The sequence below is a fragment of the Culex quinquefasciatus genome, chromosome 1 (assembly GCF_015732765.1).
Source record: "Culex quinquefasciatus strain JHB chromosome 1, VPISU_Cqui_1.0_pri_paternal, whole genome shotgun sequence".
NCBI classification, from domain to species: domain Eukaryota; kingdom Metazoa; phylum Arthropoda; class Insecta; order Diptera; family Culicidae; genus Culex; species Culex quinquefasciatus.
In genome coordinates, this window is record NC_051861.1 from 15,900,345 (window position 1) to 15,924,752 (window position 24,408).

General features: G+C 38.2%; 1 protein-coding gene across 1 annotated transcript in view; it reads right to left on the reverse strand.

Annotated features, from left to right (window-relative positions):
- LOC6032983 overlaps positions 1 to 23,776 on the reverse strand; it is a 430,596-nt gene extending 406,820 nt beyond the window's left edge. The window contains exon 1 of the mRNA XM_038265997.1: positions 22,860 to 23,776. The gene's annotated coding sequence lies outside the window, so the exon portion shown is untranslated. The remainder of the gene's footprint in view (positions 1 to 22,859) is intronic.
- Positions 23,777 to 24,408: the final 632 nt, after the last annotated feature.

Genomic DNA, 24,408 nt, shown 5'->3' on the forward strand with positions numbered 1-24,408 from the left:
ATAATACAACTATTGTGAGATGAACAACAATAACAAACTCCACCCCTCTAATTTTGATTGATTTTCCTATTTTAAACAGTAATTAATTGCCACTGCCATGAGAAAATCAATATGTTTTAGGTCGGATAAACTATCAACAAAACAATGCATAGCGATAAACCAATTTAGTGGAAAATAATTTCCAGAACAAACCAAAGCAATTATATTAATTCAAAATGTAATAATAATATGTGCAGGTCGCATGATGCAAACATGACAAAAATGTCTCGAAAATATCGAACACCACACATATACTACTACACTCAAACCCCGATGGTTTGACACCAACTGTTATCAAACGAACGGGGTCACTTTTTAGTTTGACACCCCTTTTACACGGAGTTCACACACACTACCAAACGTTTGTTTTGATAGTGTGAGTGAGCGCCGTGTAAAAAGTGACAGTTCGTCACTTTTTAGTTTGACTTTGTCAAACCAACGGGGTACAAACTAAAAAGTGTCAAACGAAAAAGTGACCAACCACCGGGGGTTGAGTGTATATTACAACGGTCTATTTTTCCAATCTTTATCAAAAACAAATACGACAAATAAAACACCAAGCGGTTGATTGCTTCCCTTTTTATTTTTCCTCCCACAAAACCACATTATTTTTTGTGTGTGTTGCCCAAAACCCCCGTACAAACGCATATCCACGCACATTATCGAATAACAAGAGTCCGAATAAAGGTTGAGAAGTGTCATGTGTGGTAAACATGTGCGGGTTTGTGTTTGTCGGATTGTCTTTACTTAAATAAAATATGGGGTTAAACCTTCCCCAACTCCCTGTACGGGGATGATTTTCCAATTCCTTTGTTTAAAAGGGTGTTAGCAAGAGACACTGTAAGCTCAAGAGTAAGGTTATGGATAAAGGTAAAATGAAAGTAATACTAGAACGGGTCTGTGGGTCATTCTCTTCCAACTCACACGAAATCGGGAAAGTTACGAAAAAGGGCAGCGGTTTCAAAACTATTTTTGTACTTTTTCGTCTAAAAATTGCAGAATAGTCATTTTGCAACAAGACAGACAAAAGATCAATCTTATTTGCATTTAAAGTTTGAATTCATTGGAATCATCATAATTTTATTTTAAAAGTACTGTTTGACATACTCGATTTATTACTTCAACAGCTATTCACACAAAATAGAATTGGTTTCCATCCTAAACAGCGATCCACTTGAAGTTGCAAACTGATTGTGCACGTCCAGTTCACGTTGATTTCATAGAATTTGTAGCGATTCGTTTGAATAGTTTGTGATATATGAGCAGTTCTCTACGGAATCGGTCTTTTTTCTTTAATTTTAATTTTTGTATTTTTTAATCCAGCTGAAACTTTTTTGGTGCCTTTGGTATGCCCAAAAGAGCCATTTTCCATCATTAGTTTGTCCATATAATTTTCCATACAAATTTGGCAGCTGGCCATACAAAAATGATATGTGAAAATTCAAAAATCTGTATCTTTTGAAGGAATTTTTTGATCGATTTGGTGTCTTCGACAAAGTTGTAAGTATGGATATGGACAACACTGAAAAAAATGATACACGGTAAAAACAAATTTGGTGATTTTTTATTTAACTTATTGTCACTAAAACTTGATTTGCAAAAAACCACTATTTTTATTTGTTTTTATTTTTTGATATGTTTTAGAGGACATAAAATGCCATCTTTCAGAAATTTGCAGAATAGGCAAAAAATCTTTGACCGAGTTATGATTTTTTGAATCAATACAGATTTTTTTCAAAAAATCGAAATATCGGTCGCAAAAATTTTTCAACTTCATTTTTCGATGTAAAATCGAATTTGCAATCAAAAAGTACTTTAGTGAATTTTTGATAAAGTGCACCGTTTTCAAGTTATAGCCATTTATAGTGAACTTTTTTGAAAAAAGTCACAGTTTTTCATTTTTTAAAAATAGTGCCTATGTTTACCAACTTTTGAAAAAAATATTTTTGAAAAGCTGAGAAAATTTTCTATATTTTGCTTCTTCGGACTTTGTTGATAAGACCCTTAGTTGCTGAGATATTGCCATGCAAAGGTTAAAAAACAGGAAAATTGATGTTTTCTAAGTCTCACCCAAACAACCCACCATTTTCTAATGTCGATATCTCAGCAACTATAGGTCCGATTTACAATGTTAAAACATGAAACATTCGTGAAATTTTCCGAACTTTTCGAAAAAAAAATTCTAAAATTTAAAATTAAGACTAATATTTCAAATGGGCACCCATCGGATCCTGCTTTTGGCAAGTATCACTAAAGCCATCCGACCAACATTCCGTAGAGAGCTAGAGCGTCAACTCTATGGACTCGTTTTACTTCTATCCATCGTGCTGATCATTGATCATCTCGTACTTGTTGAGTCCCCGGTTCTACCCGAAACTGGACACATGAAACCTGCTGAACGACTACTGTTGCTAGGAAAATTCCGACCTTGCCTCTTCGTACAACTTCAAACACTTGCACAAATGCGCCGACACATTGCCGACTGGTTTGGCCGAAAGCGATCTCCCCTCGTTGACACGACAAACTTACGAAAACTCGTACTGTATGATACTTGAAGAATGGCAACGTCTGATAATGCAACAATTCCCAACGTATGCAATCGCTTCGAGTGGCCCTCCAGTCGCGTCTACTTTGCCGAAGCGGCCCTGTTCAATGTGTTTGGAGCAGAAGCTGACGATCGGTGGAGATTGAGTAATGAAAACTCTGTCAGGCCGACTAAAGTTGAGGAATCGTCACTCGTTTGAATGTTTTGGGCAACAGGAATGCTTACCGCTTTTGTTGTATTTATTCTTGAAAAGATAACATCGAAATACAATTAGTCCTAAACAAACGTGGATTTGTAGATCATTTTGACATCAAATATTGAAATAGTATCTTGCGTGTTGGTTGAGTTTCTCTAGGGAAAAATTAAGCATTGCTTGAATACCGCCGTAGGTGTTTGAAAATTCACCAGTTAAACTCGAGCCATGGCACAGTTTGTCACAATCATACTGTTGTCCTGGTTAGCAGTTGCACAATCCGATGTTAGTGTGATGAGCAAGAGACTTCTGAAGGTACAGCGGATGGTTTTTCCGGAAAGAAAAACGCCAATAATTTTTCACCATCCGAACCTGCTGTCCTCTACAGAGTCTGTGTTGGTTCACTTTCTTAAGGAGTCATCTGATCCCATGCTCATCATCGGTCGAGCTGAAATCTTTGAAGATGTGCACAGGCCAACAATCAATTCCATACTGTTTCTTGACATGATGGATGCCGATATTAAAAAAGTCCTTGCTACATTCAACAGACGAATAATCGTCACAACAAGGTCAACATTCAAAGCTATCATCGATGAGCGCAAGTATTTGAATGGGATATTCATTGTCTACGATGAAGCAGAGTGCCCAATTTACCATTATAATCGATACAAGAAAAGCTTGCACAAGTTGGATGTCCTTCAGAATGATCCACTGCTTGCATCCACAAGGGATTTGGCCGGAATGCCATTCTCTACATTAGAAAAGCACTTTATTGATTATGCTTTCTTAGAGCTAGCTGCAATGCGTTTCAACGGAAGTATTGAACTGACGAGAATTGCCTCCTTCTATTTGGTTTATCTAAATTATAAGTATACCGTGCATTATGATTACGGGTATGTCCCGTTATATCTGCACCGAAATGAAAGAGTGTTTGTGCTCGTACCCAGGCTGAACAAGCCCATACCATCAATCTACGTAATAACCGATCCTTTGGATATATCCTCGTGGATATCACTCTTTAGCGCAGTAATTGGTTTGTCACTGATTCGGACCTTCATTTCTGGGATGTACACAGTACGTCATATTCTACGAGATTTCGTGCTGGTTTTGGAGTGCTTCACTTTAGGTACCAAAGTATTGTTCCATCGTAATCTTGAACGACTACTCTTTGGACTCTTTTTGCTGCTGACGGTTGTCCTAATCAACGCATATCAGTCCATGATTATTTCGTATCTCATGAGTCCTCGTTTTTATCCGGAACTAGATACGCTGGAGCTACTGAACGAAACCTGTTGCTGGGAACCCTTCAGGTTGGCTCCTTCGTACAACTTCAAACAGTTAGATAAGTGCTCCAGCATTACCATGTTTGGATATGTAGAAAACGATAATCGACTGTTGATTGAACAAGCCTACGACAACTCTTATTGCGTGAAAATTGACGAATGGCAGTGGATGGAATTGAATCAGAATCCCCTGTTAGCAATGACTTCCGGATTGTACCGTTGGTCAAATAAGATTATCAACGAGTGGCCCTCAGTGGCATGGTTGATGGGCGATCCAGTGGTCGCAGAAAAGGTTTCAACACTGGGGTATGTTTATTTCGGCGAAGGGTCACTGTCGAAGGGTGCCCGTGTAGGAATTGACGATTCGAGAATTTTGAGTCAGGAGAGCACGCTAAAATCTACCACGCTCGATGAATTATCACTTCTGTGGATAGTGTACGCTGCAGGAGTGATATCTTCAGTGGTGGCATTCCTGGTTGAAGTCATGATGTTTGAAACACGTTCTTGTCAACCAAAAACCTGTTTAAAAAAATGTACAGTCATTTGGCATCGTATATAAACGTGATCGACCTGAGTCGGCGCTGACAGGGTCATGTTGATTCGTTCCGGATAAAATCTTGCGTGTTTTGGAGCATTCATTTGGGACCGGTGAAACAACAATTGCACAAACTGTACATCACACCTTAACATCAGTAAATATTGTGGCGTAGCATTTATTGTTGGTCAGTACAGTTTTGCTTCGGTGGTCTGCGCCTAGCCCGATGTTGGTCAAATTAGTGCCACATTGCAAGAGGTCAAACGGTTGGTGCTGCCAGGAAGAAAACCCACGGTATTTTTTCACCAGGAAAAGGTATCATCTATTTTGGAAAAATCTCAACGAGCCTGTATGAACACAAACAGAATTTACGTTATATATGATATCAAAGAATTTCAAATTTATCATTTTAATCGATATGTATGTATGTATGTATTCGTCAGGGTTGCGAATGAGCGAGCGCTCACGGAAGGCTTGCTCGCTCCAGCTGGAGCGTGAGTTTTTATCAGGTAACTCGTGCTCGCTCACGCTCGCCGGAGCGTTTTGCGCTCACGTGAGCTGGTGAGCCATAGTAGGTAGTTGTTTTTTTCCTGTTGATGCATCTGCCTGTTTGAAACGAGGTTTCTAGAACTATCTTAGCACAGGCAGCAAAAACAATCAAGAAAGTGGCCGAACAAACAAAAGTAGGCAATGAAATTAATGAAATGTAAATCTAGACATTTTTCGAACAAGGAACAAAAAACTAAATTCATAATGTAAACATTCATTGACGTGAAGAGATGCACTGTTTGTTCACAAATCAAATCCATATTGGACCATTTGTATTGTTGTTATGTACACAAATATTTATGTATATTTTATTTATTTTTAAATAATCTTTTAAACAGTTACAATCATCCATGTTCAAAAAATCATATATAACTTGTAATTGAATATTTTCAGAGGTTTGGTTGCGAAAATGTTGAATAAAATCCACTTGTTGGAAGAAGAGCCAACCTTTTCGTGGTGAAAAATATTGACAATTTATTTGATTTGAGACAAAAGGGTCATTTCCACCCTTAGCAATTTTGAGGCATATATTTAAAATAGAACTGTTTCAAAAATGTTACCCTATTTTCTAAAATGTTTGCTAAATAAAGACTAACCTTATAGAAATGATTAGCCGTTTCTAATCACTGAATCACTGAAAGATTTAATAAACGGAATAACTTTTTTTAAAGGTAGCTCATTCTGACCCGCAATCTGGAAATGTAGTCAAAACACTGATTAGGTACATAAAACAGTTTAATGTTATATTTTAATCAACCAAGCCTTGAATCGAACTTACCAAAGCATAAATCCTCTTGAATCAATTAATTGTTTTGTAAGTTTTTCTAAGGTTTACAGGCTCTTTTATTTAGGCGTCTATACCCCTCCGCCCCTCTCTGCTACAATAAGGCCTTTAAATTCTAAAATATTTATACATTCAACTGTATGTCTAAAAAATTATTTGACCCTTGCGAATCCAACCTTTTATGTAAAAACATGATTGATGAAAATAAGCTATTCCAATTCATATATCATAAAATTTGTTCACAAAGTCATATTTCCACAGCCCTACTGCACCTTACGCAAAAATTCCATCTAGAATTGAAAAAACTTTCTCATAAACGTTAAATGATTAGCGACACGTCCAAAATGAGCGCTCCGTGAGCGAAATATGAGCGTGAGCGCGAGCGTGGAGCAAACGCGAGCTGAAAAAATCGGAGCAAACGTGAGCGCGGGCAAACGTGAGCTAGCTCGCGCAGCGCTCCTCCTCACGAATGAGCGAAAAGTGAGCGCTCACGAGCGCGTGAGGAACGCAACACTGGTATTCGTATACGAAAGCAATGAACAAGTTTGACAATCAGTAACATGATCCCATGATAGCTGCTACAGAAAACTTGTCGGGTATGAAGTTTTCTACCGTGAATGAGCACCCGGTCGATGCGAACTTATTTTGCTGGATTAAACTCGAGTCCAAAAGTTTTAGAGAACATCGAACAAATTCTGAATAGTTTCACTGTAGGTACTCGTCTAATATTCCATCGCAAGCTTAAATGACTACTCTTCGGAGTCTTTTTATTCCCGACGATCGTCCTGATCAACGCACTTCAATCTATGATCGTCAAGCTTAGCCCTCGATTCTATCTCGAACTGGACACTATGTAATTGATCAACGATTTCAACGGTTAGCAAAATGTCGGAACAACACGGGATACGTTTCACCCGAGAGCAAAATATCCCAAATGATTTCACAATCCTATACAACGATTCGTACCTATTCGATGAAAGGTTACGAACCTTCATGAGTGAATACTTAACGTTGGCTATCGCTTCTAGCCTGTATCAAATTGGCATACATTTTAGGAGGCTCAGTAGCAATTCATAAAATACTTAGCCTGACCCGTGTCTACTTTGCCGAAGGAACGCTGTACTGGAAGAAAGAGGCTGAACCAGACAATCTGTGGAGTTCAAATCTGGAAGCTACTATTAAACCTACACCCAAACGGCGGTCGCATGATTGTGATGCATGGCGGTTTGAAAGTATGTCAGATTCTGCAAGAAATCTATCTTCATGCATTATTTGCGATATAGGAGTATGGCATTTCTGCCCGTCACAGATTTTCAGGGTATGTCAAGATAGCACGACAATATTTAAACTTCTTCATATGAAAAGTGACAAAAATGCACGGATTTTGCAGATTTTATTGAATATCTCAGGACTGAAATCGAATTTTGGGCATCTTTGAAAGTCAAAAAGTGAGGCATTGTGAGCTGCACAAAATGGCGTTCTTAACTAAATTTGGCCCAGAATGCACGTACGACAAGTTAGCATAACGGCAAAAAAATGTAACACTTTCTGCAGCAAATCCACTGTTGCAGATTTCGGTGAGCTGTCACTTGTTTGGATGATCTATGGTGCTGGAATTAGCTCTTCTGTATAAATATGCTTACTGGAGAAGATACGCAGTATCTACAAATAGTCGCTAGATACAATTGAAAGGAAACTAAACTAGTATATTTAACAAATAAAAGCTTAATTCGTTTAAAAACCGCCTCTAACTTTAAGATCCGATAAAGCCCCAACTCAACTCTCAAAACTTGAAACTTTTGCTTAAATTGGACCGTCCCTTTTTAACAAGATTTCCTTCCTCAAAAACACCATGCCCCTTACAAAAAGTGGTCTACCTTCGGGGAAGTTTTGCGACGAAAAAAACTGCTCAAAGTTGCCCACAAAAGACCAGCCGTTGTCGTTGACGAACCTTGACCAGCTTTTCGGTATCCCCCCCAAAAAAAAAGTACCGACTTGTCCTTTTTAATGTGACATCTAGCCGACATAATAACCGCGGGAAAGTACCGACAATGGGCGCAAAGTTTGTCAAAAAAAAGAAACTTTGGGACGATGCTAAACAACGTGGTTGGTTTTACATTTTGACGAATGGCACAAGTGGTATAATGGCCTCGATAAGAGTGCGCTCTGGGAGGAAAGTTGTACGGTGGGATCCAGCAACGTAATTAAATTTATTGCTGATCCGAAGCTCAACGTATCCCCTTTTCCGAACGAATTCACCAGAACGTACTCGATCTGATTCATCGATTTGATTATTTTGAAAGGAAAGTTCTAAACTGGATTTTGCTAAAATGTAGGTCCATACGGTGATACATGATTATTAGACTGGTTCAAAAAGGCTTTTCTAGTTTGATCCGAAGAAACAATTGCTACCGAGTCCTTTCCATCTCAAAATCTGTATTTCTTGTAATAAATGATAAGTCGTAACGAGGTAATCTCGAATTTTCACTTCCAGAGATAAATGCAACGCTTGAACCAGTCTATAATGCCCCACACTGCTGTTCTAGTTTACGACGAATGGAATGGTATAGCACCAGCACCAGTTTGGGAAAGTTTTCCGCTTTTCCAACTTACCGCCAACCTCACCCAGAATCAGCACCATATTGGAAGCTAATGCGGTGTGAGCGATATATAGTTTATGTTATTTGATGTTAAGCTCAATCCTTCCCCGATGAGCTAGTACCCTCGAGTGCGAAAACTGGTTGGGTACAAAATCAGGGCAGGGCAGGGATTTTCACCGATATCAGCACGCGCTTCGATAAGAGGATCTACTCTAATAGCTGTTCCGATAGCACTGTACTGACGAGTGACTAGCAGTACGGTGCTCTGGATAGGTTTTGTTGAATCCTATTTCGCATATAGGTTGATGCGCACAGTGTCCATCATGGTATGGAAATTGTGTGACGGCTGTATTTCGTAAGCAGAATCTTCGCAATCTGCGAGTGGTTTGAAATTTTAAGAGAATGAACCTCACTGACTATTCGAAGCTGATTTGCATCACATTAAGTTTAGCTTTTGGGATAATGCACTGGGAAGAATTTCGCAGTTTTGTCATGACTGTTAATGCATCACGGGAAATTCAATATATCACGTAAACAGCACGCAGAATCTGATCAATAATAATTCAGTGTAGAATATGCAACGATGGGCAGCCAACAGCGAACAAATGGCTAATTAACTAATTATGGTGGATATTGATTATTGTTCACCACAATTACGCACTTGCATTCAACAAGGGTTACCTTCCTTTTCTTCTAGCTATATGTACTTGTACATTTGGTAAATAAATTCTAAAGCAAGTTGTGACCTCCGAATTAACAGATATGGTTTAAGGTCTTTAGTTTATGTCCTTCAACCCTTCCAATGCTTTGGAACGAGGTTAAAAAATAATTTCTAGCATAACTATTAAAATATTTATTTCTAGATTACTTTTTCAAAACCACCAATGCGCCATGGGTTTCCTATGTACATAGCACCTTTTGCCTTCCTCACTGAGGTAAGGCTATAATCCTGCTCCAAAATTGAACTTTTTATTTTAAGCTCGAAAACCCACCTTAATGTATAAATATCGACTCAGAATTGAAAACTGAACAAATGTCTGTGTGTATGTGTGTGTGTATGTGTGTGTGTGTATGTGTGTGTGTATGTGTGTGTGTGTATGTGTGTGTGTATGTGTGTGTGTATGTGACCAATAATGTCACGCAGTTTTCTCAGCACTGGCTGAACCGATTTTGACCAAACCAGTCGCATTCGACTAGGTTTAGGGTCCCATACGGTGCTATTGAATTGTTTGAAGTTTCGATAAGTAGTTCAAAAGTTATGTATAAAAATTTGTTTTCGCATATTTTCAGAAGTAAACTGAACCAAACATCATCATGCTATACATCGTTAGTTAGGTAATTGAAAGACCTTTCCAACGAGTCCAAAACATTGATAATCTGGCAACCCTGCCTCGAGTTATAACCACTTAAGTGATATTTATGTAATTTTTGTAGCCGGATCTCACTTAAATGTATGTAAACAATGTCCAGATCCATCATCCGACCCATCGTTGGTAAGGTAATCGAGAGACCTTTCCAACGAGTCTAGAACATTGATAATCTGGCAACCCTGTCTCGAGTTCTGACCACTTAAGTGATATTTATGCACTATTTTTGGAGCCGGATCTCGCTTAAATGTATGTAAACAATGTCCGGATCCATCATCCAACCCATCGTTGGTTAGGTAATCAAAAGACCTTTCCAACGAGTATAAAACATTGAAGATCTGGCAACCCTGTCTCGAGTTCTGACCACTTAAGTGATATTTATGTACTTTTCTGTAGCTGGAACTCACTTAAATGTATGTAAACAATGTCCGGATCCATCATCCGACCCATCGTTGGTTAGGTAGTCAAAAGACCTTTCCAACGAGCCTAGAACATTGATAATCTGGCAACCCTGTCTCGAGTTCTGACCACTTAAGTGATATTTATGCACTTTTTTTGTAGCTGGATCTCACTTAAATGTATGTAAACAATGTCCGGATCCATCATCCGACCCATCGTTGGTAAGGTAATTAAAAGGCCGAGTCTAAAACATTGAAGATCTGGCAACCCTATCTCGAGTTCTGATCACTTATGATGCAACTTATGAGCCCTTGAGTGATATGTGTGTTTTTTTTGTATTCCGGAACTTAACGAAATTAGACGAAATTTGTGTCCAAACCCATCATATCACATATCACCCATTGTTGGAAAAGAGTGAGGAAGGCACCAACCACATAGGTGGATTAAGTTAGTTTTTAAAAAGTAAACGAGATCTGATGAGTGCTTCCTATCGACCGGATCAAAAATTATAGATTAGGTTCCCAACCATTTATGGGCTCTTCTTCAGGGTGTCAAGTGTCAACTGTCGATAGTGCGTTTGATGTTTTTGATTTATATTTAGTGGAACCCGAGCTTGTTTACGCTGTACTTTTTTGTTATATTTACTTCACAATACATAGTTTCGTTATAATTTATCGAATAAATACTTTTTGAAACCAGCCAAAATATACATGAAAATCAAAGAAACAATTCAGGAAAAAAAAATTTTCACGTTCGTATTTTGACTGTCCGAATTTTTATAAAGCGAATTGTAATGACCCTTGATTTTTCGGAACATTTATGTCAATGGTTTATCAAGGAAAATCGTGAACAAATTGTTACAGAAACACCAGTTTAGAACTACAGCTTTGAGTTCACTCGAAAATCTAACTTGATTGATTGACGCAAATTACAAACTGTTGGTTGTAGCTCGCAGCCCTACAAACCCTATTCTATTCACCAAACCAGCCAAACTGCAGCAGCCATAAATCCAATTAGGACACAGTCAATTGACCCGTGGCGGTGGTGCACGTGCACGCTAATTAACCACGCACTGTGTGTGCGTGTGTTTAGTTCACTTTTGACGGAACGGAACAGAGCTGTCAATTAGAGATGAGGGGTTAAGATACACGCGCGTACGGTTCGACGGACACACCGGAGCTCAATTGCCCCTTTGTTTTGAGGGCAACGTGTTGAACATGCAAAAAGCTCCGCAAATGTTGCGTTTTATTAATTAATCATGGTTTTTACGATTGATTTGCAATGTTTGGCGCTGTTCAGATTTTACAATGTTCATTGTCAAACTGGTCAGGTTTGTAAAAGAACACCCTACGCCATTTTCTTCTTATTTCAACTTTTGCCCTCCAAAAAAATGTTTCAAGATGCGCAGCTATCTTAGCTAGAAAGAAATGCATCACAATATGAGCAACAGGGCAGGAACTTTCTTGCGTAAGTAATAATTCCGCCGATGAAAAACTTTGCCAGGGAACAAGAGCAAGTTTAATAAGCAAAGTTTTTTCCCCAGACTTACGATTCAGTGCAGATACTAACCCGTTATGCAAGGGACTCTAGGAAAAGTAATAAAATATAAACAAAAAACATCAACTTTTCAAAAATCAATATATTCTAATGGAATTCAAAATATTTCAATCAAAATTTAACCGCTAAAGGCTCAAAAAGCTGCTCAATTTGATTTTTTTTGACACTCGCGTGACGTTTACATGAGGACCACCCCCTTCGCTTAATGTGTAAGGCTCTGTTTAGACTGTAATTGAACTTTGAACATGAACATAAAACGAACGGAATCAGGTAAGATTTGAACTCGAACCTTTGCATTGGTAGACTGAGACTTTAGGCACTCAGCCGCAGAATGGTCTAGTACGGTATGTCCACGCATCCTTCCTCCCCTGTTGAAACTGTGAAAAGTGTATCCACTCACTTTTATGCAACGTTTATGCATCGCAGCTGATCACTTTTATAAGTGCGGCAGTGCTCGACAATACTGCAATCATTAATAGGAGCAAGACAAAACTTTGGGCGTAATATCTAACCACTAGTTATTCCGGATAACTTCTACTACTTGATAAATAAACAACTATTTTAACTATAAGCAGAAAAAAAAACCTTGAAATTACATCCTACCTTTTTACAGCAAACGTGTCAAAATATAGCACACAAGTGACGAAAGAGTAAAGATTTTTTTTGGAATTCATCATGTTCTTGACTTTACCTCTACTAAATTGTTTTTTCCCGTGTTCAGGAGGTCATTTTGAGCAACTTTTGTTCTACGAAAAACTTTACCGCTCTTCTTTTATGTTTTTTGCCTTTCTTAAAAAAGAAAGGTTTAAGGGGTTACATACATGTAGAAAATCACAAAATTTTATATTACAGAATATTTGCTAAATCCACTTAAAAATGATTTTTAATCACTCCTGAAAGTTTCATGAAGATATTTCAAGATTAAACTGAGTAAGAGACGATTGAAGCTCAAAATTATGCCATGCACAAAGCGAGCTGTCAAACTTTGTTGGCGTTTTTCTCTAAACCTCGAGTTGATTTACGGGTGCCACGATATCTCGAGATGGGATGGACCAAATTGGCTGAAATCTGAGGTGAAGACTTTCACGATGTATGCCGTGTGCTTGACGAAGCTCGATTTTGAAATCTTGCTTTTTAAAGAAATACAAAAATCAAAAACATGCGATTTTTTGTATGAAAAACATGAAAATATTTTTATCTTTTTTTTTAATTTAAGTTTTTTTAAATCGGTCTGCGTCATGCACACAGGACCGGTTTAACGAGCCTTCAGCAAAATTTTGAGCCGATTTGGCCTAGACAGTGTTTAGATATCGTGGCACTCGTTTTTTGAAACTGCTAACTTACAATTGCTATATCTCAGCAATGATGCAACCAAATATCTTCAAAATTGATTTGTTTGTAGGTGAAAATGTATATTTTATTGCCCTTAAAACATAATTAAAAATAATTTGAAGTGTGCGTCAATGACTGCACTGCGTCATACTAACATCTGCCGATATACATGTATGTAACCCCTTAAAGTTTGCTTTTGGAAAAAAACGCTTTTCTCAGAAATGTTAAAAAATTCATGCACGGCGTGGAATCGTCCCAGAAAAAAATCCTATTACTAATTTGAAGGTTTTGATGCGCTCTTTCGATTGAATTTTGGCCCGAAACCCGGAACTCAAAGCCTTATTTTTGAGAGCTCTTTTTCTGAAATACTTGTGCGATGTCTGTATCCGCTCTTAAACATTTGTGTCTTCCATCATTGAAAAACCGCTCGTAAAACCCACAATTTTTATATTTCAGATTTGTAGCCGTGGGGTCGGAGACGAACATTTTATTTTTCGATTTTCAGTTTTCGACCAGTAAATGTGGTCAAAAACAGTTTTAGAGGTATTTTTTGGACTATTTTACAGTCTTATTTTTGCCCTATTTTTCCTATTAAATGTTTGGTTTTTTACAGAATCGTTTATGAACATCAAATTTGAAGTCCCGGCCCATTCTCGATCGAAAGATCGACAAGTCAAGTCGAAACATAAACGCCAGCACATTTACGCTTGCGCGTTTTACGCTGCGCGTGAAAGTGTTCTTTCTGGCTTCTCATAATAGATCGACAATGCGATTATCGATACATATTTTTTTTAGTTAATCATAGACTAACATTAAAGACTGAGTACCCTTTATTTTTTTATATAATGTCAATTCAATATATATTTTTTTTAAATTAAATATAATTATTTTGCGATCCATAATGACCTCTGAAATTAAAAAAAATGGTATTCAAGGTTTAGTCTAAAAATATTCGAATCTTTAGGACAAATTCTCACTGGGTGGTATCACTAATAGATTCTCTATGTTTCTGAAAAATTAATTGCACCAATATATTTGTCGGAGTTTCATTATTTTGTAAGAAAGGCTCTATTTCACCTCTGGTGGTGTTAAATCGGGTTTCTCGTTTCATTTTTAGTATATTTATTTGCATTTATCGTGCTTAGTTGATGTTTGTTTTTGGTAGTATTTGGCCTATTATACCACCTCCCATCTTGATGTATTGCCTATCTAATTTTTCATGTTTTGCTTGTTTTCACATTTTCTGCTATAAAATGGCACCATTATCATTTAAATTGAAATAAATGCGTAGAGACAAAGGCAGGGACACTAGAAAAATTACTACATACTTCTTTTTACTTAAAATATAGGAAATGTTAGTAAAAAAAACACAATCAAAGTTGACCCCTAAAAAATGAAATTTTTAGAAATATTGGCAAAGCCACATAAAACAAGTACAACTTCCAACCCATAAATTTTCTTAAATTTTAAGAGTTCTTCTTTCTAATACTTTTTAACGATCAAAAATTGACTTTTGGTGATTTTTTGAAATCGCAGCCCGTCTAAAGGCGGGGTTAGGTTGTAGAGGGTTAAGAAAAAGGGCTTGATTTAAAAAGAAGTTGAAATGTGCATTTTTTCAATGTTTTGTTGCTTTTTCTTAGAGCAATCATTCCTACCAGATTAAGTCGTAACCTACGTCAATGGCGTGCAGAAAAATCACATCAATCACGGTCCACAAAAAAACTAGCTTATTTCTTCCTTCTAGGCTCGAACCATAAAAAAAGACACCGACTTCGTCACCGTCATTCTCAAACACATCAGAAGCCAGTCCTCGTCCAGCAATGAAAGCTGATCCCGGGGATGACTCCATGACGAACAACCGGCCATTAGTGTTTGCGATCATGGACACGAGCAAGAAAAAAGAGCTTTCTTCCCACCGCCTCACATAAAGACTGGCAATCCTTCATTCTCGTATGGGCTTAAGCCTCTCTGGGTGAAAAAGCAAAGCCCAAGCCCGGTGAAAAACATCGACAAAGGTGGATTGCCAGCCGACATCTCCTCCCACGTCGACGTAGGTGGACGGTTCTAGACTCGGTATCTTCCACCGGTCAATTCCGTCGAGAGCCGGGCCGGAGTCCTTTTTTGCACTTGGCGAGTCAAGTTTGCAGCCGCCGTCTTTCGTGCTTTCCCTCTCTCTCTCTACTTGAAATTGATATGTTTGTTTTAAATTGAATTTCAGATCCAGCGACGATATGTATTTTTATTTTGCTTCGATTTTCAACGGCGCGAGGCGGGGAGGGGGGAAAGGAAAGAGAAGGTTCTTTTTTCGAGTGCGATGGCTTTCCGAGGCTCAGGAAAATGCCACAAAACGGTGGAAGGGATCACAACGTGGAAAAGACTTTGAGGTTTGGCAAGGAAGCTGGAAACCGGAAACCACAATTCCCGGGCAGACGTTAATAACAAAATTAATAATATTTCAATAACAAATCCTGTTGAAATAACAAAAAGTGTTATTATTTTATCCTAAAGTTCAACTTCAAGAAGAAAAAATAATAACAGTTTCTGATAAAATAACAAAATTGGTATTGAAGTGATATTATGTTGAAAATGTTTAATAACACGCTAATAAGAGGAAATGTTATACATTTCAAAAACTCTCCTAATAACAAAATTTGTTATTCGTTCGGTATACTGTCTTAGAAATAAAATTACCATAAATCGCACAAATGGAAAAGTTTCTAAGTGTCCATAACACAATCTGTTATTATTTTTTCATTTGTTAAATATGTTTAGATCTTTGGGATAATTTTGTCTAATTTCGTCGGTGTCATTATTTTGGCCATGAAATGGGGTCCTTAAGCTTATTTGATATACCCCCTAAAGGACTTTGTTTAAAATAGTTAGAACTATGGGATAATTTTGACCAATTTCGTCAGGGTCATTATTTTGGCAATTAAATGGGGTCCTTAAGCTAAAATTATTCTAAAAAGTTGAAATTTTGGAAGTTATTTTTTTTTTATTATTTGATATACCCCCTAAGGGACTTTGCTAAAATTGGCTAGAACTATGAAATAATGTTGACCAATTTCATCGGAGTCATTTATTTCACCATGAAATGGGGTTTCAAGCTAAAATTAATCCGATAAAATTTACTTTTTAGAGTTCATTTTTTTAAATTTTGTTATGTTCCCTAACGGAATTGATTTATTTATTGAGAATTTTTGAAGTGTGAATAACAAAAACTGTTATTATTTTCACAGAGCCAGGAAGTCGGAGCTGACGTTGAAGTTCGAGCTGGAGTGAGACCTCGGAGACTGCATCGGATTCAGCAAATTTTCAGCAACTTTTACTTGGAGTCGGAATCTGTGAAGTCGGGTATTTTTGGAGAGCTGAAGTCGTCGTTGACGTCATATCCTGCATCCAGAGTCGGAGTTGTCTTCAAAGTATGGATTCAAAGTCGCTTGGAGGTACCCGACTCTGCAGCCCTGTCTTATACAGAGAAGTTATGGCAACTGCAGGTTTATTTGCAAATTACAAATAAACCAAAACAATAACTTTTTTTGTTATGGAGACCAGTTCAATAACATTTTTTGTTATTATGCTCCGCACAAAATAACAAATCTTCTTATTCCTTCATGATTCCTTCTGTGTTATTGGTTTGTTATTGCAATAACAACATAATAACAGTTTAAGTTATTCTTCGAACAAATCTTTGTTTTTGATTTTTGTTATTTTAACAACTAATCCGATCATCCCAATAACATATTTCGATCTTCTCACAATTTCAAAAACTGACCTTCCCAAGTTATTTCCGTCTACTCGGGAAAGGATGGACGGTTCCAAAGTGGAGCACGGAAATGAATAAAAAAAAAATATTTTGGAAGTCGCTACTGAAAATTTCAAATTTTGGTAAAGTCCTTCAAAAGTTGTGCTTTTAAAACAAGAATTCTGGTTGATACAACAAAGGTCTTATTCAAATTTCAGACAGAACTAAATTATGCAGTCTCTTGGATGAAGAAAAAAATAAAATATAATCAAATTCCTCGTGATATTAAAAAAAATCCAAAACAAATGGATCTCGCAATTCCGTGCCACCAAAATTTCAATTCCTACCGAATCTTCCTTGTCCGATTGAAAATCTCCCAAGACATCCGCAAAAAGGAACAAGCGCCCGGTAAAACTCGAAAAAGGGTACTGCCGTCAATTTTGTACGGCCACACGACCACCGGCACCGGTTTCGGTCGATTGATTTCCCGCGATAGAAACCGATGCTGGAAAAGCTGCCGCGCTTGATAGCGATATGGCTTGGGAGGGTGTGGAAAATCCGGAAGGAAATGGCACCCAAGCAATTGGAAGTGTGAGGGCTTTTGGAAAATGGAAAATTATTGCCGCCCGATAGACGTGAAGTGGAAAGCAAATTAGATAACACGCGATGTGGTGTAATGATTACGGTGTGCGGTGACTTCATGACTTTTGAATTCAATGAAAATTAAATACGAGAAGAAAATATACAAAAAAAGCTTTTGAAGTTTAATTTTCACATGATTTATTCAAAAAGAATTTGAATATATGCAGCAAACTAAAAAAGAGGTGCCAATTTTTTAAAACAAATCGTTACTTTTTATATCAAAATTTTTATGTCTTTCTCAAAATCAACAACACTTTAAAAAATGTATAAAAATCCCATAAAAAAAGCCAAAAAACATGCTAAATTAGCCTAAATCATAAAAAAGGCACATAACCATTGTGGAATGTCCCAAAAACTAAAATAATCGCGAAGAACTTCCTAGCTGGTCTCACTTCCGACGATGGTGGGTGGGGGAATGGGACGGAGCCAATGAAGGAATGGCGTTCAAGTGCTCGAGAAAGCACCAACCGCCGCACACTGAATTGGCTTGTTTTCCTTGGCGCCTTTCTGTTGCTTTTTCCAGCGGGCTCTGGCAAGTCCTTTCGTACACGGAGAAAAAAATCAACACGAAAAAAAATATTGCAATTCGCACAAAAAAAAACGAATAGATAAGCTAGGACCTAACAAAGTTGTTTGAAAAAAAAACAAAAAAAAAACAGTAGCTTGAATCTAACGTTTTTAAGGTGTATAAGGTGTTCTTTTATTAAGCATTGAGCCTGCTTTTGCTTGACGGTCTGGCCTTAGCTGGTTAATCTACACGGTGAAACATTTTGTAAACTTTTAATAAATTTTAAATCAAAAAGGAAAATCTAATTCATGAAAAAAAAAATCTAAATTCATCATAAATTTGTGTCGTATAAATTTCTACATTTTTTACTGTTCAATGCTATGCCAGACGGCTCGCACATTGGCTCTCGTCCATGTGAATAGCATAGTTTAGTACCGGCCTGCCAGCCAGCCCGGATTTACACTTGATGAAGTTGACGAGTGGAGCCACCACTGCTGCTCGTTGAACTGCTAACGGGAGGTGCGAGGAAGTCGATTTTTCCCGGGGCGGAAAATTTGCTGCCTTTAACAGCGTGGAATAGAATGAGCTCCTAATCGGGCGAAATGGGTGCTTGGGTTGGGAAGTTGAAGAGTCGAATGGGGTTTTTTGATTTTTTTTTTCTTTCGAAATCATGCCTTCAACATTTATATTTTTTTCATTAAAATATGTTTAAATAAACTTAACAAGATAATAAGCTGCATGGGCTAGTGTCAAGCATGAATGACGAGGACGAGATATTATACATGAGCTTGACATTTCGATCAGATAGACTTCCCAAACATGAAGTTTCATAAAATAATGCAGAAAAATACACTGGGAATATTTAAACGCTTTTTACAACAAAGAAAAGGGCGGATAAGCATTTTGGCAGCTTGAACTATTTTGCAAATTCTGAGAAAAACTAGAACTTTTTCACAAAAAACGAAATGTATAACAATAGTCTTCCCAGCTACCTTTGAACATTCCGGGTTTTGTAAAATAGTTATCTGAAGTCTTAAATTTCCCAAATAGTTCCAGCTGTCAAAATGCTTATGCGCCCTTTTCATACATTGCTCCAGAAATGTCATTTGATAATAAAAACATCGCTGGATTACCCTGTGTCCATCTCAACGTTACTCAATCTACTAAAGTGCAGATAACTCAGGACAAGTTTACCAGATATTGAATTTGCTATGCGTTTGCCTGTAGGTGAACTGGATCAGAAAAAGTAACTTCGTACAGTTGAAAACATGACTCAATTCTGTTCGTTGTTGATCCTGTCAACACTGGCAGTTGCAAGGTCTGAATTCGGTGTTATAAGTGAGAGACTTCTTGCGGCTAAACAGTCAGTTCTACCGGGTAGAGAACCACTAGTTATTTTTCGCCAGAAAGAGTTAACACAGCTTACAGAAATTTTATTGATTCGATTTCTGAAGGATTTAAGCGATTCTGTTACCGTTTACAGTCGTGCCAGTCGCTATGCTCGAGTGCACAAATCTACGATGCACTCTATACTGTTTATCGATAAAGTAGATCCTGACATTTGTAAAATTCTCTATACCAACAACAGGCGAATTATTGTTACAGTAATAGAGACGTTTTATGATATTCCTGAAACGTGTGACAAACTGAACGGAATTTTCATGGTGTACAACGCAGTGAAAGTCCCATTTTTCCACTATAATCATTTTACTAGAACGATGCATAGATGGGATAACCTGCAGCTTGATCCACTAATTACGGCTACCAATGATCTGGCAGGATTTTCATTCAACACTGAGTCAGTTAACCCAGTAGATTTGAAATTTTTGATTTTCCTTTCAACTCATCTCAATGGAAGCATCCGGATGGCATTAGATGGAGATATGTATATATTGAATGTTCCAATGCAATTTACCCTTTACTATATGAGTGTCTACGTTCCGATGTATATGTTCCAAAATGATGAAGTGTACGTTTTCGTGCCCAGGATAAACAAACCAATACCTTTGATTTACATTATAACTGATCCTTTCGATATACCATCTTGGTCCTTAATATTGGCCTCGATCTTCGTGTTATCGATAATCCGAACGTTCATTACCAAACTACACACCAGCCGAGACTTAATGCAGAACATGACACTAGTTGTAGGAAGTTTCACCGTTGGCTCTCAAGTGCAATATAACCACGAAGTAGAACGACTACTATTTGGGCTATTCCTGCTACTGTCCGTCGTACTGATCAACGCATATCAGTCCTTGATCATTTCGTATTTACTTAGTCCTCGCTTCTACCCCGAACTGGATACACTTCAACTGATCAACGATTCTTGCTGCTGGGATCAAAGCGAATATATGTCGCACTACAACCTGAAGCGATTGGACAAGTGCGCCGAAATTGATATGTATAGCAACTTGGACAGCGAGGACCTCGACTTGGTGAGGCAAGCATACGCTGCAACTTTTTGTACCATTGTTGATAAAGTACAACGGATGGTAATAAACCACTTTCCTTACTTGGCCAAGGACTCTGGAATGTATCGCTGGTCCAAACAGACCATCAACAATTGGCCCCTGTTGGCGTGGACCAATGGAGATCCGATAGTTCTCGAAAGAATGCTGATCCTAAGCCGTATTTACTACGCTGAAAATGCACTAAACAGCATATTTGGGAAAGCATTTAGTGAATTGAAAGAAAGCACGGTAAAGCCTACCACAGTGGAAGATCTGTCGCTTGTTTGGATGGTTTATGTGGTGGGATTAGTATTTTCGATTTTGGTGTTTATTTTTGAAATCAACGACTTACAATCGTTAGCACGAAAAACCTGGAAAGAGCTGAAAACGGTACAATTTTTACATGGAAAAAAATGATAATAAGGAAACAAAATGATCGAGTTTTCTTAAATCACTAAAAACAAGTTATAATATTCAAATTATTTTTTTTAATGTGTGTGAAAAAACAATGAAAATAGAAGGCAAAACCATTTCAAAGTTATGTGGCAAAAAACATTCATTTAGTCGAGTGTGGTTTAAATTGTTATGAGAAAACATTAAAGTAAAATAATTGTTTGGAAACGTAACAGGTTATACAACACGACAATTTGGAATTCATAGTTACACAAATATAGCATCAAATTTAAAACGCAGATGTAACTAAGTATAGCGTAATCCTTTATTACAAATCTTTGTAATACTGAATTACAAAACTGCACCAACTAGAATTGCAACTCTTGTAGTCGACACGCAACGAGACGATCCTCCAACATCGTCAACACAGCTAACATCAGTTTTTCAAACTGCGAACTAAGCAGCCTACTTCGTTTAACTCGCCGAGAATTTTGGCTCGAGCCTCAACTCGATCTGGCTCGAGATCGAGCCTGAATCGAGTCGAGGCTCGAACCAAATTTCTCAGTGGGCGTGATTAAACCAAGTAGGGGAACAGCATCTAATTCCAGCGTGCCTCTAATGTTGCCATATCAACACTTTGACATTCAATTACAGCTCATTTAAAGCGGCTTCGACTGAAATCGAATTATAAATAGCTCAATAAGAAGTGAGCAAACAAGGTTTTAACAAAAGTTTTGCAAAATTAGTTGTTTAAATAGTGAAAATCAACAGATTGGATGGAGTTAGGAGCAAGTGCTTAACCTGCCAAGCATACGAGAATTTCAACCCAGTAAGACCTTACTACTTAAAGTGTGGGGAAGCTGCGAGACTTTTTTCTATTACAATAAATTCATTTCGTTTCGGACAACTGAGCTCAAAGCGTCGGCGTTATTTGTTTGAGAAATCACCATTTAAATAATGGACCTTTTACAACTTTTGGCATCCTTGTTAAAGTTCCATTTGGCGTAAATCATTCAATTTGCACAATTTCATCAAGAAACACTTGGCTTGTTATTTTATAAAAATTTTGTCCCTGATCACGAATCTGTGTTCCATTTTTAGATATCTTGTGACGGAGGAGTGGTATGATCCCTTCCATTTTTGAACGGGCGAAAAAATACGTGTTTTTCAATAATTTGCAACCTGAAAAAATACCCATCTGGGTTATTGCAGATTCGAAAAGTTTAATAAATTTCCCAAAAATGACCTGTCCCAAAAACACCAAATGACACCAAATTTCCATATCATCAACATTTGAGGCTGCAAATGATTGAAAACACGTATTTTTCGCCTGTTCCAAGATGGCAGGGGTCGTACCGCCCCTCTGTCATGAGATATCGAAAAATGGATCTTGGATTCGTGATCAGGGACAAAAGTTATCACTTAGGACACAGTTTCACGCAATCTTTTTTCCGATTTCATGTGAGTTGGTAGAGAATTGCCCATAGTGTAAATAATTTTTTGTTTTTGAAAATCTCTACAATGGATTAGTTTGTACACTCATTCAGGGTCCAAAAACGTCAGCAAATCAGGTAACACTTAACTCTGACTGCAGTCAGTTTTCATCTGGATATGTGCACGATGCAGCCCCATCTTTCAGACAGAATGATTTCGATATCGATTCCCACCCTTTCTGAAGAATCTCTTGCATCAACGACCAACTGATTCTTCAAAAGCGAACCCACATTGCTTTGAGCCCTTCTATCGTATCAGCAAAATCTAAGTGGATTAAAGCCCATTCCTGCTTTAGCTTTATCTCTTTGATCCCTGTCCGGTACCGATTCTACAACCTACGGAACCGGCGCCAGACAAGCGTTTCCAGCAAACATCTCACACCAAACCTGGAATACTGAAGGCTTCTACTGTACCAATTGCATCGCCATCGCTATAACTGACCTAGATTGCAATCGACGCGACGCGTTCTCGCACACAAACACACACGTGCTCCACCGTGTATGTGTACCGTATGACACTTCTTTCGGAAACTGTAGCAACAGCAGCAGCAAAAGCAACAACAACTATAAACAACACACTGGGCCACTTTTACGCCAGAACACTACGCTCAATCCTCTTCAGCGACTGGAGACTATCGCAAATGGGCATCGGAACTGCCGTTGGAACTGCTGCTGGTCGTTAATGCTTCTTCTGCTTGTTCATCTTCGGTGGGTTCGAAACTCTAGGCAGAGGGGGGGAGCACGGCAGCAGCTGGGACGCCCTTCTCGTCGTCGCACTTGGCCATAATTACATTAGTATGCTTTCTTTTGGGGTATATTTTTCTTTTCCAGAGAACACACAGTCTCGCTCACAGAGACGCGAAACTTTTCCCAATGACAAAGACTCGTGTGTCAGAACCAACCGACTAGGTAATATTTCTTGCCATTCTCTTCCGGCTTGACACCACACCCAACCTCCTCCGGAACTCCAGGTCACACACTAGATCACAACACACTCTCGGAACGAATCGAAATAAGCATTAAAATTACGCAACATTGATCGTCGTGTTATTGCAGTTTGCTGACTATCTTCGTTGAGATTCTTCTGGCCTCTTCCGAAATCCTCTTCAACCCCGTAAATTGTTAGTTACCGACACACTTTGATACAACCTAACCTCTAAAAACACTCGAATTACGTAATTTGCAAACGGCCCCAAGTTTAAATCCTCCCAACATCCACCTAAATTCCGTAGTTTTCCGTATTTTCTTCACCGCGATCTGCCGCACAGGGGTCGCGCAACCGAAAATCTCGAACACTCGCCCGGTACGCACGCACGGATGCTGCACATTCACGAGATGTGACAAGACTAACGGGCCATCCCGAGCGCGACCGAAAGCCCGACCATCCGTCAAACCGTCGTCGGGAGGATGCCGGAACCGGATTCGGTCGCACTCACGAGAGAGGTAAACCAAGAGAGTAAAGGTGAATGGATGCTGGGAGCGGGAGATGAGGATGCTCCCTCGAAAAGTTTGTTTTGGTTCATGGTTTAAGGAGAAAGAGAGAAAAACTGTGCTAACGGTCCTTCCAGTTTTGGGCAGCGCATTTGGATGAACTTGTGGGATGCTGGGAAATTGCTAAAGCTAACGAAATATTTTTTATTTGCTAAAAATTTTAGGCAAAACCTGTCTTTTAACCCAATAAAGTCTGACTCGACTACCCAATGCTTGGTTAATCGATTGTTTCAAAGGTCGTGCTTCAAATTCCCGGACGCTTCAAAACCCGGACAACTTATCTTTTTTTTTTCAATGTTTGAAAATAAATTCGCAGAGTTCTCAAAATTCTGTGATTAGATGAAATTTTAACATCAACTTTCACCCAAAGTAGAAAAAGTCTATAACGGATAGCCAATCGAGTCTGTACTGTACTGCAAAGCGAATCCATTACAAATATTTATTTTCTTTTTGCCTTCCTGACCTTACTGAGGAAAGGCTATGAAATCAATTGAAAAATT